The sequence below is a fragment of the Balaenoptera acutorostrata genome, chromosome 6 (genome assembly GCF_949987535.1).
Source record: "Balaenoptera acutorostrata chromosome 6, mBalAcu1.1, whole genome shotgun sequence".
NCBI classification, from domain to species: Eukaryota; Metazoa; Chordata; class Mammalia; order Artiodactyla; family Balaenopteridae; genus Balaenoptera; species Balaenoptera acutorostrata.
The window spans coordinates 64369072-64387801 of record NC_080069.1 but is presented as its reverse complement, the minus strand read 5'-3'; the positions used below and the strand labels follow the sequence as shown (position 1 = coordinate 64387801).

At 36.6% G+C, this 18730-nt stretch overlaps 1 long non-coding RNA gene across 1 annotated transcript in view; it reads right to left on the bottom strand.

The window, feature by feature from the left end:
• Positions 1-7417, bottom strand: part of LOC130708446 (uncharacterized) — a 1343207-nt gene extending 1335790 nt beyond the window's left edge. The window contains exon 1 of the long non-coding RNA XR_009008660.1: positions 7119-7417. This is a non-coding gene — a long non-coding RNA (uncharacterized LOC130708446). The remainder of the gene's footprint in view (positions 1-7118) is intronic.
• Between the last annotated feature and the right edge of the window lie 11313 nt (positions 7418-18730).

Genomic DNA, 18730 nt, shown 5'->3' with positions numbered 1-18730 from the left:
CATGGAATAAAAAAAAAAAAAAAATTCTTGATAATGGGGAAACATTTCATAAGAATATAAGATGGTCGCAATTTGGGCAATTTTATATTGCTACCGTACGAGTGTTGACTCAGCGTTGCTTGGCACACTGGAGACAATAAATATTTGGGGATCAAGTGTTATATGGGTTATGCCGCCATGTGGTACATATTGCATAATCCTGACTAGTGATTCTGACTTGAAAATATATCCAAGCTGGGAAACAGAAGAGAACGTAACTTCTAGGAGTAGTGCATACGGTGCCTGTATTTTCCTGTCCTTGATTTTTGTGGCAAAATCAAAGAGGAATTAATACAGATCAGGAACTGATAAACTAACCTCCTAAACGGTTCCAGATGGATACAAGGTAGCAACGGCAAAACCTGGGACTATGGCACAGTGAAGGTATGAGCCAGATTCCCTGCTAATCTGATGACCATATACTCCAAGGTGAAAAGTCATATCTCGAAGTTTGAAACCAATTTGTGGGAAGAATAGAAAGTGGAAGAATATGGCTTCTAAGGCAAGATTAATAAGTCTCTCCTTTCTTCCATCCTCTCTGCTGTACATCCTTCATTCTACCTCTAAGTACAATCTATGATCTTGATCATATAGATTCTAGGTCACTGTACTTGGACAACATCTCAGGCATACAGCATGGATGAGTATTTTTTTTTCCTACCTAAATAAATGTCTTGGACAAGTGGCCTAGACCAGTTCATTTAAAAATAGGAAACACACTACTGCTCTTATTTTTTCTTGGTCTGTATTCTAAATTAACCTTTCCTAGGGGCTTCCCTGGTGGCGCAGTGGTTGAGAATCTGCCAGCCAATGCAGGGGACACGGGTTCGAGCCCTGGTCTGGGAAGATCCCACATGCCGCGGAGCAACCAGGCCCGTGAGCCACAACTACTGAGCCTGCGCGTCTGGAGCCTGTGCTCCGCAACAAGAGAGGCCGCGATAGTGAGAGGCCCGCGCACCGCGATGAAGAGTGGCCCCCGCTTGCCACAACTAGAGAAAGCCCTCGCACAGAAACGAAGACCCAACACAGCCATAATTAATTAATTAATTAATTAATTAATTAATTAATTTTTTTAAAAATTAACCTTTCCTAGAACTGGAAGGAAGCTATGTTCTAGGCCTTTGTCCCAAGACAATCTAATGAAAGAAACAGGAGTATATCCTATGATATAAATCCCATAATACATGTGTTTAGTGGGTAAGTAGTAAAGAGGTCTATGTGCACACATGCTTGCCAGGCTTTGTTCTCTGTTCTTGTAGCTGCTGAAAAGGTCTATTTTTCAACAGTACAAACTATATTTGAGAAATATAACTTTGGGTAGTCTTTGAAAAGTATAATTCACAGGGGTCCCAATACAATAAATGCATTAATAGACTTGTGTAGCTGATTGCTTACATATTTGCATTCTTAAAATGGATTTTTTGTAAAAGTTCACTAATTCTGCATTTAAGTGTAATATTTTTTGTTCTTTGACAAAGTAAATCAGATAGCATCATATATGCAATGAATCTTACAACAAGGCATCCCAGTTAAAATTATACACATTTAATTTGAGGTTAAAGATGGCTGCTTTTAAGTCACCAACCATGTTATAATCAAATACAAATTTGTTCCTTTCCTTTTTAGCACCTAATATAAGTACATACACTTAACCAGGTAAGTAAGGTCCATAACAGCACATGTAAAAGAACAGCAATCATGTTCTCTGCAATTCTATACATCTCAACCTTAAGAATATTTAATTATTATAATGTGGTATTTAGAAAATATATGAAATTATTACAAGGCAGAAGGCCTTGGTAAAATGGTATATTGTTGAAATTTCATTTGATTTAAGGACTAATCAGAGAGCAATTTGATACAGTACACCCTAATATATGTTCTCTTTGACAACTCAATTATTGTATATACACTTCTAAAATTTTAAGCACACTATTTTCACTAATTTCCATCTTGAACAGATGTATTTAAACACACACACACATACACACGGGCACGCATGCAAATACACACAAAGAAAAGCAAATACACTCTCTATAATTAATCAGCCATAATTTGCATTCAAAAGTAAACAAATTTTAAATATAGCATGATCTCCCGGTCTCCCATGATTTAAAACGTAAAACATTTATAAAAATATTGGTCACTTGCTACCATTCAGAGATTTCTGTCAGAAAAGGAAAGGACTGGGCACACTGATTTTCTTAGAGGGGAGGAAGTTTCCAATTTCATCAGTTAAATAACATGAATTGTATCTAGATAAATTGTATCTACAATTTTTAACTGTATAAATTATTGGCTTTTTCTATTTTAAAAACAGCACTGAAAATTAACACCATATGTATTCTTTCTCTGTGTTCATTTTCCATGATGAGAAGTTTGATCACTATAAAATATTTTTAAATGAAATGCATCCTACATCATCAATGAGATTTTTTAACTTATAATTTACTAACAGGTATATAAATGACTGTCCGTGTGTTTTCTTGCCAATGTAGTATCTTAGATACTATTGCTCTGTGATGGAAAGCCTCTCTGTGAACTTCAGAAATTTATGTCACCTTTATAGTTTTCAATCTTTGAAGTCTTTAGTTTTGTCTTTAAAATATAGGGGTTGAAATAAATTTTTCTATGGTTTCTTCTAGCTGTGACATCTATAACAGGTATCACAGAAAAAAATATGAGTTGACTTCAATTGTGCATATTTATCTAAACATGACATTGTAAGATAGCTTACATGAAGTAATTAAGAGACGTAAAAAGGATGTCAAAAGAGACGAAGCAATTCCTCTTATTTTTATCTTCTCATACCCTCTGGTATTGAATAGAGTAACAAATCCAAAAACACTTATTTATACAATATTCTTTCAGTAGCAAGAGGGAAGGGTGGTTTAGAGAAAATTTAATCAGCCCCCTTCCTTCCATAATCTCCATCCTCCTCCTTTAAAACCACTCCAAATAAACATTCAATCTACATAGCAACAGTGTCCAAGCACTTCCAACATGGCTTCAGAACAATTTCCTTAGCCATCCTTCAAACAAGATGGCTGCCCCAGCTCCTACATAGATTCTCAAGCTGCCATAGTGTAATTCAACAATTTGCTCAACACTAATACTAACTATATTAGTAATTACATTAGCTTGTTTCTCAGATTCTGTTATTGAAATATTCTCAAATTGTAGGCCAATTTCTCTACAGAGAAGAAAACCCAGGTACAGAGAGTCCAGGTTACCTCCCTGGGGTCACACAGCCAATTATAACGGTGAGAGGAAAACTCAAAACTTCTGATTCTACAATCACATAAATGTTCACTTTGTGGGTAATGTTCATTTTTGGTTCTTCATTCATTTTCCTTCATTCAACACAGTTTTAAAGGGTTTGAAGAAACATAACCATTATTGCAAGTACAGTTAACATATACATTGTTTAATTGTACCAGTGGAAATCCATTTATTCTTCATGGATGGCAAATTGCTTTTGAAAAGCCTGATTAAAACTGACTGAACTGACAGTAGTCATAAAAAATTTGCATTTAAATATATAAGCAGACAAATGAATTCAAAAGGCACTCAACTGGATACAAAATCCAATTCATCTAATATTCACCATAACTTTTAAATTAGCATTATCAAATATATATGTTCATATAATTTGCATTGCTAAAGTTTATTAAATTCAGTATAAGTGTAAGTCCAAAAAGACATAACTGAAATTGAGGTATTTTCTCCAAACAACAGAGGAATCTTAGTTATTTGTGGTATTAAATTTGAGATTCATAGATAAAGCCATATTGATAGATATTCAATTAGGCAATTTTGCAAGTCACATTTTTCAGAAATGTCTAAAAAGAAGATTTTGGGTGGGTGAATTTGAAATGTGTAACATGCATTTCAGGCCACCTGCTCTCAAATTACCATATAAAATCCATCCATTCCCCACCTACTCCCATAAGCCAGTCTTAGAAATGCAGAGGTATCAGAAGTTACATCAATATTACTTTTCTAACAGCAAAACAATTTACACCAGTGGTAGCCACAACTGTCATGTGCACTAGTAGCCATTCCTAAAATTTCAATAGTGTCCAGCTAATTATTTTATATAAACCAGCAATATTTTAGCTTTTCTCTTATACTTAACCTCACTAAAGAAAAATGTCCTTTGCCCTTGCAGGTTGCATCTGCACCCTACTAGTAGTACACAGGAGAGAAAGGATGTCATTTCATAGAGGGAAAAACAAAGTAATTTTTAACCACAGTTTAGCCTTCCAAAATCACATCTACTTAACAATGTCTTACTTTCTAAATTAAAAGTTTTAAGAAAATAATAATCACATTTAAGGGTTCCCTAAAATGTAAGACCATGTGGTCTACAAAACCACCTTTAAGTAATGATATTTACAGGACTACATCTGTAAATTCTATGTTAATATTAAGAGAAAGAAAAGTATGTTTGCCCTCACCAACTGCAACTGTAAGCAAATGCAGGTATACAGCACTTTATTAGTAAGAACTCCTTTAGTAAGCACACGTTTAGAGGAATTAATCATTCATTCCCTGTAGACTGCTTATGTATTTCATAGGGCCATGATCTGATCTGAATAACAAGAACAATTGCATAATAAAACACATTACTGCTGACATCAGCAACTTTCTTTTTTCAACTTTAAAGTTGCAGCCACCTCTGTATTGCACAAAAAGCTGGTGGCAAAAAAACCTGACAACTGAATCGCCCCATCCAGCTTTGACTTTTTTCTCTCTTATTACATAGAGACAGTGATCAAATATAATATGTGCAAGCTTTACTAGAAATGGTTTTAATTCAGGTTATCTTCCTCAGCACTATGACATAATTAGAGACAGAATCTGTGTCAGATTAGTTTTCATGTTAAGTGTAAATCTTTCAGAAATTCAAACAGGATGAACAATTCTGTCCTGTCTTTTCTTCTGTGGAATATGTGTCTAACAGTAATATAGGTAATAACATGTTTGAACCACTCTAAAATTTGACTACCTCAGTACAAACTCACCTTTTATTTTTCAATAATTATTTTTTCAAACATCAAATATGCTTTCAGATATTTGAGGTCACAAATGAGTAGAGGTCATTTGCTATAATTCAAATCTGATCAACCAAGGGCTTCATTTTAATTATTTAAATTCACTTTAAACCAATGATAGAAATGGCAGCTGAGAGCAGTAATACGTCTAAGAAAACACATTTGGATAGAAAATAAAGTAATATACAAGAAACAATGATATACCTATCCAAAATGATTTCCATGTATGGTAACTTCATGTCAACAAATTCATCAACTGTCCTACTGTTATTTCATTACCCCCAAAACTTATGTCCCAAGATATTCAGAGCCTCTGATATTGAATAACCATAACAACTCTAAAAAGAGCTTTCCCTTTTTTATACCAGTGTACATTAGTTCACTCTTAAATTTTTAAAAATCAATGCCAAATGAATTTAGCTGCTTTTATATATTTACTTGAGTAAATATAAAGGTAATTGTTTTTCACTTTACCATCATCAGCAATTAAATATAAGAAAGCCCTCAGGTATTATTTGATAGTAAGGTGTTTTGTTAAAAATAATCTGTGAGATAAGTGATGTTAATTTTCAGTCTGGTTTCTAACTCTTGAAAGGATTTGATTAGAAAAGTGTATATTATACTAACACAGAAAGTTGAAAGTTAAAGATAAAACAGAAAAACTTTTCCTAATCACTATTCTACACTAGTCAGTATGAATGCTATTATGTCAAAGAAGTTTTAATTTGTTAAAAATCACCTCTGTTTTAACTAAACTGCAATTCCTACTGTATCTACTGTATATGTAACAATGCAAGAAGAATTAGATTCAGAATCCATTTGGCAGTGATAAAGGAAAAAAAAATGCTGAAATGTTATTGATTCTCTCCCTCTTGTGCAAAACAGACTGACTCAACTATATTTTTCCTGACATAACACAAAGGTTTTATTTAGATATTACAAAATACTGGCAAATGTTAGACTGTATATCTCTCTTTTTTAAATTTTAAGATATTAACCCTTTCACAGAGAGAGGAAGAGTGTCCTACTTGTTTTTACAGAAATGCTGCAGCCACTGACATGGTGATGTTAGCCCCAAGAGGAACACCACCTGCAAAAGTTTTTGATGCAGAGATATTCAGCCCTAGGAGACACCTTAAACCTGTCACTGGCTGCTGAGCCCATCACAATTTATAACCTGCTGTGTCAAAGTCACAGCCTCAGCTCCTGCCCTCTCCAAAACATTTTTCACATTCCCTCTCCAAATTAATTTCATCCAGTTTTTTACAAACTAGGCTAAAATTCCCAGATTTTCTTCCACATCTCCTCTACCTACAAGCATAAAGAAACCTCAGCAGGGTTTTATTCCAGTCTTTCAAACCGGCTATATTAACTTTCCCTTGACCCAATTTTTTTCTTTTTTTTTAAACAAGCTCTCTTCAGAACCAAAGATAAAACAAGCAACCAAGTGAAGTCAGAGAAGGATGAGAGTTGGTGTGGATTAAGGCTGAGGTTGAAGCTAGCAGTAGAAGGAAACCAGTAGGGTTAGAATGCTCAAGCTTTTTTAAAGAAACCATCCTTAAATCTTAGAACCAACCAACGTTTCACAAACCAGGCTTCCCATAGCCCTTGAACAATCAGCGTTTAAAAAATCGGATTCCCAGCAAGACTGCCCATACTGAAGTCTGCTGAATGCAATGTTCTTCCAAAAAAGAAAGAAAGAGAGAGAGGAGAGAGAGAGAGAGAGAGAGAGAGAAAGACAAAGAGAGAAAGAAAGAAAGAAAGAGAAAGGAAGAAAGAAGAAAGAAGAAAGAAAAGAAAGACAGAAAGAAAGAAAGACAGAGAAAGAGAGAGAGAGAAAGAGAGAAAGAAAGAAAGAAGCTTAGCAAACCACTTCTCAATTAAGAACTAGTTAAGTTATATAAATCAACTTCTTCCCCGGTAAAACGAACAAACTGCCCGCCCATACCATCGGGGGGGAAAGCATTCATTCAGCATATGCCTCAATTTAAGACAAGAAATACAGAAGCACAGTTTACTTACTAAAGCAGCCGCTCCAGTCCTCCTTGGAAACCCTGAGGAGTCTTCTCGCTTCTCCCCTACCAGTCAAATAAAGAATTGTCTTTCTATTCCACACAGGCCCAGAATAAACTGCAAGAAAGGACAGCACAAGAACAGCCGCCCGTCGGGCTTTGGCTTTGGTCGGATGCTTCGGGTTCTGATTGTTTCAAAAGTGGGGTCTTCTTTTCGGGAGGGAGGGGGCGAAGACAGGAGAAAATGAGGGCGCTCCGCAAGCTCGCCGGGGTCCTACAAATTATTCTGACGGCAAAGTACCTGCACTCTCCCCGCGGAGGCTGCCTGTCAGCGCCGCGCGAAGGGGAGGACGCTGAGGGGGAGGAGCAGCCGGAGGGCTCGGGCTGGGAGGGAGCGCGGGGCGGGGGAGGCCGGCGAGCGGCGGGCGGAGAAGCCGGGGGACCAGCCGCCGTCAGGGCGAGGCGCTGCCCCACGCGCTCGGGCCGCCGGGTGTGGGCGCGGCGGGGCCGGGAGCCGAGGCGACGGGCATCTCCCGGCAGCTCGCGCTCCCTCTTGCTCCCGCTCGCACACACAGGCACACACCCCACGTCTCCGACAACAGCCGCCCCGCCGCAAGCACTCACCTGCATTTCCTTAACAAGCCACTTGATGGCTGCCAGCGGCGCGGGCCCGGCTCCCGCGGGCGGGCGGGAGCCCAGGGCGTGGATGACGCGGCGCGGGATGTTCCGAGCGCCCGCCCGGGAAGCGGCGGCGGCGGCGGCTGCGGCGGCGGTGCGGGCGCGGGCTGGGGCGGGAGGAGGGGAGCCGCGCCGCGCCCCCGCGCTGACCCGGCGCTGACCTGACTGACCCCGCGCCTCCGGGACCTTGGCGGGATTCCAGGGCTCGGGGGTCAAGTGGTCGGCGCGGGGAGAGGAGGACATGTCGGGCCCGCGCTACTCCCGACTACTAAAGCCACACAGGACTTGTCCAGGTGTGAATCCCGCTTGCACTTCTTCAGGTGTTCGCGTGCTTTCTCTAATTTTACAGGTGTTTTTGCTTTTTGTTTTGGAGGGCAGCTGGCGGTTAGGGTTGGGGTGGAGGGTTTAAAAATGCAAGGGCTAAAGATTTAATCTGCAATACGATCGATGCTTGGGAAGAATCCCCTTTAGTGAGAGTTAAGGAAGGGGAGCGGAGGCTCCGTGGCGCCCGGGGTGTTCTGCATCTCAGATACAGGATATATCAATAGTTGTCGTATGGGGTGCTTGGCAGCCTGGCTGCCGGGATTGAGGGAGACACTGGGCTCTGCCGAGGTGGTACTTGAGAAGGGAAAAACCTGTGAAAGAGTTGCTGGGAAACAGCCTCGCTATTGAGGAGAGGACGCGGACAGGCATTGGGGGAGCAATTTCTTCCCCACCTGCTCAGTCCCCCACCATAGAGCGGCCAACGCCACTAAGGTGGTGTACCACAGACACGGAATACCAGGGAAGAGGAACTTAGGTCCCCTGAACAAAGCTAGAAAAGGGGACTGGAGCTGGGGAAGAGGGTGGGCAGGATGAAAGAAATCTAGCAGAAAGCTTATCACTCCACCATCATTTATGTCTGATCAGAGCATACAGCTACGGCAACAAATGCTCTCTCTTGCTAAGGAGAGAGCAATGTCACTACGTCGGTGCTTTTTAAAAAAAAAAAAAAAAAGCCAAAATAATTATCCTGTTTGTAATAACGCAACAGAGAGACTTCCAGGTACCCTCTAGTCAAACGTGCTGTAAGCACTATGGACACAAACAGAAAGCAGTGAGCCATCTACTTATCTGTCCACGACCTAATAGCAGAAATGTCACTTTCTCCCAAAGAGAAACAAAGCTTAATCAATATAGGTGACATTTTCCCCAGGGTCCTTTTTCTATTCATGCCTGCTTCATTGCTTGCCATGCCCCTTTGCTCTTCAGGAGTGACCCTTCTTCTGAACCCCTCCCCTACCAAGCTCCCTGCTCTGCCACCTTAAACCCTCTGAGCTCACCCATTCAAGAAGGTTCACTTGCACACAGTATCACTTAAAGCTGTTCTTGTAAATGATAGGATATAAACCAAAAAAGACTTCTCCTGCGCGTGCAAGTGTGTGTGTATGTGTACTGCATGTCTATCTTTGCAATTATGCAAAGCACCTGCCCCCCTTATGGTGTTGTCTGTGCAAGATGATGACTAACTCATTCTCTCTTCCTCTCTCTCCTTCTTTCCCTCCCTCCTTCTCCCTCTGCACAAATACACACCACTCACCCCTGTCTCAGTTCCTTCCTGTCAGTGTTCAGTAATGGTTTTACATGAACTTTCTGTTAGACAGCCTCTGACTATCAAGAGCGACTTGGAGCGGATTGGTAGGAGAAATGCTGGGGCTGAACACTGCTGCTATGTTTCCTGTCATCACTCACTCATTACATACACTACTGTACCTCATGCCAAGTGGCAGCAGAAATGATTTCCGCTCTTGCTATTTGTAATCATGTATTTGCCCTCCCCCGGAAACACTTATAATTAATAATAAAAGAAATAATGCATCTTGAAACGCTGGGAAAAGCAGATGGATGCTGATGTGGTGGCATTAGTCACCTTTTCTGTTGCTGCTGCAAAGACGGTGTGACCACCTCTCCCTTTCTGCTGCTTCTGGCGGGTTAAGCAAAGCATCTGGCCCTTTTACTGTGTTCTCTTCTCCATCTTTCCCTTGACAATAGTTTGTGTATTTTAAATAAAGATTTCATTCTGCCAACCCGCAGGAAGCTTTTAACAAGATGCAGCTGAGTGTATCGATGTCTTATATCTTTTTACTGCTGTATGGGGGTGTTCAGCCAGTTGAAACTCATCTCAACTTCAACTCAAAGCTGGCATCTCACACTCATAGTGCTCCCTGGGGCTGATTTACTTTTACTTCTACACAACTATCTTTTGGTGTCCTCTAGAAGGACACAGGATTCTGAAAACAATGAAAGACTGAGGCTTATAATCAATCCCCTTCCTGCTGCACCTCTCCCCTCCCCCCACTTAATGACACCACACATGTTAATTGTGATTAGCTTATTGTAGAGATTTTATTAGTGATTCATTAGAGTTGGACTGGGGTATCTTTCCTGAGGATAATGGTTCCAAGCCTGAAGAATTAAGACAATTTCATTATCTAACTACCTATCTTCACCTCCTATTATGGTTTATTTTTCTTTTTTAAATGAAAAGGCAGCTTTAAATGTCCTCTTTGGGTTATTGTTGTATATTTACTTTTAAAAGGCAGCAGCCTCTTTAGATTGGTCATTGAACCATGTGTTTAAAACAATCATAACAAATATGAAGTAGAAATTTTTTTAAAAAGTGGGATAGGGTAAAACAGGGTGGTCCTGAATATCAGTCATCTAAGATTAGTCTCTTTTGAAATTCTCTTTATTTTACCACATGATTTCATTTACCAAAACTTTAGTTAGCCATGTTACATTTAAGCTTATAATTGATTTTAAAAGCCTGCTTATGCAGAAGTCTCCAAATTTATATTTGGATTTTGGATTTTTGAGGGAATTAAGTACTTTCTTAGTTTTTGAATTAAGCTTAACAGTGTAACAAAAGCAACTCTGTGGCAATAATTTCCTGTTCTAATATGTCCTTTAAATGTATTAATAGCATTGTGATAAAACTTCCTAATTATTCAGCAGTCCATATGTGGAATTGAAAATAAAGAAGATATAGATAACAGGGTAGTAAGGGAACTAGGAAGAGCAAGTAACCTGTTATAAGGGAGACAGTGATCAATAATTGAAAGAGGGTAATTCTGTGACCACCTGATGCGTGGGTTTGATTTGTTAATAGTAGTCTCTCACACTTTACCATCTTTTTTCTTTCTTCTTCAGTCTGTATAAATGGTGTACACTTAATTTCTTCTCCCTTTTCTCAGCTTTTGCTTCTCAAGTTATGCTGACTGGCAGAAACAGTCATATATTGATAATACAGTGTGAAATCATGCACTTAATGAGTCAGACTGCTTGTACTTATCTCACCTGAGACAAGGATAATCCTCTACTCTTCAACTTTTATTTTGGTCAGTGAGGGTAGAGTTCTAATTGAGTGAATCGGCCTAATTTACCTAATTTGTTATACATGCTTTGCTGCCAAGAAATCTGCTTAGGAAACCTTAAAACACAATGAGAAAATAAAATGCCTTGGCTGTACTCAATTTAAGGGGCCTTAATGACTGGAGTCATTTGTGATAATTATCGGCTCATGGTTTAGATGTTATTCCACTGAAATTATCATGTGGCTAATGCTAAGTTACACAAAATCTAAATGCTTGGGAAATATGGGTTTTGATATAATGTATATACTTATTTTTACATTTGTGCTAATCATCTCTATTCCTCACCTACCCCCTAACCTTAGATCCCTCATTTGCCCTTCTTTGTGCCCTAGAGGTTAACCTCTAATAGCTGTAGGTACCTGGTTTCCCTTGTCTCCTGGCTTTTGTTGGGGCATTGTCAATGAGAGGTACTGGAAGAGGGCAGTAGGAAAGAAAGGGGAGGCTGTTCTTGCCCCTTTTGCTCTAGAACTTGGACTGTGGTTCTTTCTGGCAGTGGCTGCATTGCTGTACAAAGATAGTCCTTTCTTGTCACCACCCTTCTAGTTCCAGCTCAAGTGTGCCTGTAATAACATTATCTTCTCCCTTACCCCTTTAGCTTTCCACTATGGTTAAAACCTAGGATACTCAGTATCTCTCCTCAGTTCCTCCAACCCAGCCACTTCTCTGGGAAGTATCTGTTACCTAAATTCTCTCTCTCAAAAATCACTCCTGATTGTGCCTTTTGTTTCCCTCAGTTACTCTGACTGATAACATTTTTGTAACTTAAATTTAAAGTGTTCGAAGATAACAAGAAATATTTTATTCAATTATTTCAAAGTTTAATATATTGTCTAGTGTGTATAGAAGTGCCGGAACCTTACCTTTACTCAAACTGAAAATAACTTTAACATACTATAAGAAAATATGTGATGGTACAGCTGATCTATATAGCTAAGTAATACAATATATTAATATTTTCCACAGAGGTGGCAGTCTCTGTGTATTAAATGAGCCAGATTTGTCCAATGTGTAAAACTCTTTTTCTTAAACATATATCTCAATGTTTTATGGTATATGACTGCAAAATAATAATAATATTAGTAATATGTTTTGAAGGCTAGTATTTATTATTTGATGAAGCACACTATAGTTCAAAAGGCATTGCAATTTTCATCAATTTTAAAGAACTAAATGAGTAAGGAAGCCTATATGAATCCATTCTTCCAATTATTAAAAGAAAAACCAATAATGAGGATGTAAAGGTGACTTTGGTTACCAGTGATAACCCAAAATAAATGCCCCATGTGTATACCTTGGAAAGAGAACAACTGGACATGAATACAAAGAATGCAATCCACCAAATTCTTTTAAGCATTAAAAAAAAATCAAATGAACAAGGATCAGAGTGAGTTCTTTAATAAAAATAAGGTATAATTTGAGAGAGAATATATAATAGTTCCTATGGATTTTTGGTCTATTTTTGACCTTAAAATTAATAAAAAAAAGGTATTGAATGCAAGATTTTACCTATACATCACTACTTAATAAAGTCATTGTAAATTTTACTTCTTCTGTATCCTGAGTAATTTTGTATTTTCTTTTATAAATTAGACATAAGAATGATCGCAACCATATATTTATGTGCACACCCCGTGTGTGCACATACTACTTTTCTAAATTTTTTAAAGGTCATTAGCAGTACACTGTCTAAATTTTAGACCTAAGAAACATGGAACACAGAAAACTGAGGTGGATTAGCTGACCCCAGGACAAAAAGTTATATTAGCATTTATTTTTATCACAGGCTTTATGTATATTTTCAAAAATTAAAATTGTGAATTTTTAAAATAGAAGCAAAAGAAAGAAATGTGACGACCATATCATATAGGACTCTGCTTTTTAGCCGTCTATATTTTATGGGTGACATGCAAATTAGAAACTTCTCTCTTCTTTATGGAAGGCTATTTAACGTAAGTCAAAACAGCAATCCTATAGAGGCTTTACAATTAATTTTTCCATGTAATTATCACTATCGCAACACAAGATGACTTGGCGCAGCACCCTCACCTTCTTCCCCATTTTACACTACTAAACCCAGTGCAGGGGAAATGTTCATTTTTACATGACCAATGAGTGAAGTCCTGCTATTTCCAGGCAACTTTCCTCCTTATCATAATTTAAGAAATACTTTTAATGTAAGAACATTTCATATATATACACATGTGTGTATGTGTGTGTGTATTATTTAGTGTTTTTGTTATTTCAATTACAATGTGTGTGTTTTCATGAGCCCCGTCTCATTATCTTTTATGAGAAAAGTATTAAACTAAATCTTTAAACAAAATTTAAATGAGTCATTGAACAATCACTGCTATACTTAAAAGGGGAAAGAATCAGGAAAGACTTCTAGCAGGGAGTCTTCAAGAAAGGGTGAAGAGATGATATGGCTAGTGAGGCATTATCTTTATGAGTTGTTTCACTACTAGTAGTAATCAAAATTCTCATCCGAGTTTCATCTAAGCTATAAAAATGTGAACATAATAGGGATATAGGTCATGAATATGAATGTGATGAGGAAAGGATTTATTAATGCTAGTGTGTTCCCCACCAAAATCTCCTCCTGCCTCTTCCTCTTTTTCTCAGACACACACATGCATACACACCCCTACAGACACACTCAGAGAATATGAGGTTATATTTTCCTTGCTCAGCTCCAGTTCCTATCCTGCCCTCTACGGCTTTTTTGCCCCCCTTGTTCTCAGGCTTCTGTCATGCAGAAACTAGAGAAGTGGAAGCAATCTGGGAATGAAAAGACTCAGATCAGGGATTTAGGGAAACAGGGAGAGATAAGATTTAACACAGTTATAAAGTAAGAATCTCCCAAGCAACTATGAGATGTGGGAAAGTTGGAAAGAAGAGAAAAACACTATGTTTTGTAGAAGTGTCACTGAGGGACATGAATCAGGGCCTCCCAATAACGCTTTTGAAGGGCCCAGTATTAAAGACTGGAATGCATTTTTATTACTTTTTTGTTTATAGTCTTTGTATTTCCTCGGACAGTCAAAAGCTCTTATACCATACCATCAGGAGAATGGATTTTTTTGTGGTTTTACACACACACACACATATACATACACAGACAAATGTTTTCACCCAGACAAATATAGGTTACATAGTTTATAAGTTGATTTTAAAGTCTTAAGTTATTTTTAAAGGGTACTAGCTTGATTTTAATATAAATAGGGTAAATATATTTTCTATATTAAAATTATTTTTCCTAAATCCCATAACATAAATATATTATTTACATTGAAGTTTTAATTAAATAAATTTTCAAATCTTTAGTGACAACTATAATATCTGTTCTCAGAAGAAAATGTTTATACAGTATAAATATTAATAAAATATTATCTAATAAATAAAATGTTTTATTTTAACATTGATTTATTTGGTAGAAACGCCTATAAACACTTTTCCTCACTTTGATTCTCTAGGAGAACTGTAAAAATTATTATTGAAAGCCACATTATTTTTGAGGAATCCAATCAGTGCTTCTCAGATAGTTTTATATCCAAAGCTCTCCCCTCAGTCTCTACTTAATAAGTCCTATGCAAGCCCATGATACACAAAAATCTAGAATATACTCATCCAGACAAAAGAGATACTAACCACATTATCCATCCTTTGTTGTATTCCCATTGTGCCAATAATAGGTGGCAGTTAGGACCAAAAGTAGTACAAGACCATCATATAGTTTATTTAAATACATCTTATATGTCTTTCGGTGTAGTAAAACGGAGGGTACCAAATTTTAACGGACTTAGTGAGAACTTATTGTATGCAAAGTAGATGAGAACACATTTGTGAGAACTTATTGTATGCAAAGTTGATGGTGTAGGTGTGTAAGGGGTTGGGGAGGAAGGTGGGGGCGGAGTGCAGCTAAATGACTAATGTCCATGTGCCCATAAACAAACATAATTCAGAAGTCTGGGAGCACATGATTAGATTTAAAAGATTTAACATGGAAAATTTAATCAAATTCATCAGGCAACCTTGCAACCAACATTGTAATACAGAATATTCAAAGAAATCTACATGTCAGCAAGATGTCTAAGTACTCAGCCTGTCAAAACTCCTGAAATTACTGATGAAATGCTAAATTAAAAAATATTTTTCAAAATCTCTGGAAATTTAGTAAGGGTGCTCTCAACTATTAAAATTAAAAGAAATTCATAGTCCATAAACTATGTTTGTTTATAGAATTATAGACAAATAAGACATGTATGGCTAATTTCAAATTTGATCCTTCAGAATGTAGCACAGTGTCAAGGAAAATAAGCAGGAATACTCTGGAAAAACTCACTAAAGTCCTTACACTTCTAGGGATAAGGATGGGCCATGAGGCAATAAAGGAAACTGAAAAATGGTAGGAAACAGAAAGTATCATGAATAAGCAGCATTGCTGGATGTTATAACAAGGGGAGTAGGTTCCTCCTATTTGCAGTAGGTGGCAGCAAGGGCTAACGAGTAATAAAAGCAAAGAAATATTTTGGCCCAGTTATCAACATGCTCTTTTAAAGACGAGTAAAAAAGATTTTGTAAAATAATGGGAGGAATGTGGAGGAAGTTATCACTTGAAACAATGTTTGAAAATAAACAGAAAATAGAAAGAAATTTCAGAAACACCTGCAATAAGCTTTGTAAAATTAAGAATATAAGGTACTTTTGAAGCCACAATAAAAACAGAAAAGTGAAAGCAGATAATAGACTATAGTGTAAAATTTAAAAGTTAGCTTTCTGAGGAGGGAGACATAGAAGGAAATAGGTAAAAATTAAATTGTAAAAAGCTACAAATTAGTCAATAACGTCAGAATTAGAAAGCAAAATGCAACAGAAATAGCAGAATTCATAATGCCAAAAATTACAGTTGAACACCAAGGTTTCTATTTAATAGTAAATATATTTTTTCTCAAAATTATTTAAAAACAGCATCATTTTCCCTTTATAATGTTAATTAAAATGCAAAAGATATATGTAGATGTGTGTATATATTTATATATACATATATATGTATCTGTATATCTGGATATATATATGTGTATCTATTCATCTGTCCTAATATTGTATTATATATGCAAGAAAAAGATAATATGCACTGTAATAACTAGAACTATTTTAATTTTTTGTATGTCTGTATTTGCTAAAATAAAATGATTCATTTTTATTACCAGAAGTATGTTTTAAATATATATAATTTTAAAATGGCTTTGAAATATATTCTGAGAGTAGGTAAGTCCTTTTTTTTTAAGTGTTCCCATTGCTTCCAGTAGAACATATACAGAATTTACAAAAGACGCTAAATCAAAGTAATTACTATATGCAAATTTTTACAATACTCTTAAGTAGAGTTTCATAATAACTTTTCTATTTTTCATCTTACCTTATTTTCTGCTGTATATATTAAATAGTAAAAGATGGTAAAACTAATGTTTCACCTTGTTTGAAAAGCTTTTGCAAAATTAAATTTTGAAGAAAGTCTTTTCCATATTTTCTAAATATCTCCAGAACTTCTTGTTGTAATTAAATGTGTAAAGATTGACTTTGCACATTATGTCTCTCTTGACAAAAATTTTTTCCATTCATAAAGGGAACAAATTGATAACTGAATAGTGCCAGAGATAAAAAAGTTCAAGAAAGTTCAAATATGTGGTCTTTGAATGTTTTGTACAGGCATATTGTTTTTCTAAGTTCAGTTAAATGGTACAGAATTGTGCTCCAGTAATAACCTTTAAAAAATTAAAAGGTACATTTGCATCAAACTGAATGGCCAACTAAAATTTTAGGTTTTAACAATTCTAATTGAAAAGGTTTTAAAGTAGAAAAGAAATAGCTCATAATGTGAGTACATAAATGGTAGAACATTTAAAAATATATTTCTTTTTCTTTTAACATTTTAATAGTTAGTTCTCTTAAATCTCATATAGAGATGCATATCTGCACACTATTGATTGTGCATTATAGAGATTTCATAATGAAATACCATGATATAACTTATGTGAATCACTCTACATTTTCTCAACTAAAGCCTAGGGTTTTAAAGCACAGAATGAGAATCATACAGCCCAAAATACTGAGTGCATAATGGTTAAATGATTGCCTTAAATTAACTTGATGACTATGTGATTTCAAATTTAATTCTGATAAACTAAAATCACTAGTGTTCTAACTACAAAAATATGCTCCTATCAGATATTTCATAAAGAAACCCAGGGTAAAGGACAATAATTTCATTTATTTTAATTTTTAGTTTTATAAGTCATATTTGGAATCAGAGTTGTAAAGATGCCATAGTTAACTTGAAAATCATGATTTTCTGAAACAGAGAGAATGGGAGAAGGAGAGGGAAAGGAGAGAGACAGAGACTTGTTTATCCTTGTAGTTAACCTCTATTGTACTGCTCCATACCATTTTACACTCAAAACGGAAATCTCTTAAGGAGAGATAATGCCATGATAGAGAATGCTTGTGGGTTATTTTTTCCCCTTTTGGACTTTTCAGTGAACTTTTTAAGTCCCTTTTCTAGGATGATTCTTCTCCATGGTAGAGGATTCCCAAGATAAGGGAACTGACATTTTCTATTACAAGTGCCAATTTTGTAAGTGGTTTTAGTGGTTTGAACATTTGTCCAAGAGTAACAAGAGAGAAACCACCAATGTGTATCATATACACCACCAAAGAGCCACCAGACCCAAGTGGCTTTCAGTCACCATTAATTTCAGCTGTCTGAAAATACAGTTTCACAAATTTTGCTTGTAACAAGACTTTCTTTCTGCCTTCTTTTACTTTACCACATTTTAATGTTTACATACAAAGAGCAAACACTAAAGTGCTAAAATAGAGTACCAAATATTTTAAGATTGAATAATATCAACAAGCCCTATCATCAGGCAACTCTGAGTTTCCTGTTCCCATTCTACAGGTGAGTCAGCAGAAGGTAAGAGAAGGTAAAATTTACTTTTCTGAAAAGAATACGTAGCAATTTTACTAAGAGGGAATGATTTTCCTTAAAAACAGTATGGAAGATAATGCGATGTGAAGGTTATATGTATGCACTCAGGAGACAAACTGCCTAGGTTCACACCCCTGTTTTTCTACCTGCCAATCTGGGTAAATAATTTATGTAGAAGTAAAGTTTTTACTTCTACATAAACTTTCCTTCTCTGTAAAATGGGGATAATAATAAATTTCCTTCAGCCTCCTAACCTTGTTAAATGTTAATAATCATAATATCTTCCTCACAGGATTGTTGTGAGGAATATCATATGTAAAGCACTAGTAAATGGTAAACAGTATATGAAAATTAACCTTTTATATTATAAACAATATGGATGAACTGTACTGCTCAGCTTCCCTTGCCAGATATTTTATCTTTTATTGCTACTCTGGTTTAAGTGTTCAGAGTAGTTAAATTTTGGAGTGCCTACCAAAATCACACCCCTGCTTTGAAAATACTCCTTACTGATAGCTCCCACTAATGGGATTCTATTTGCAC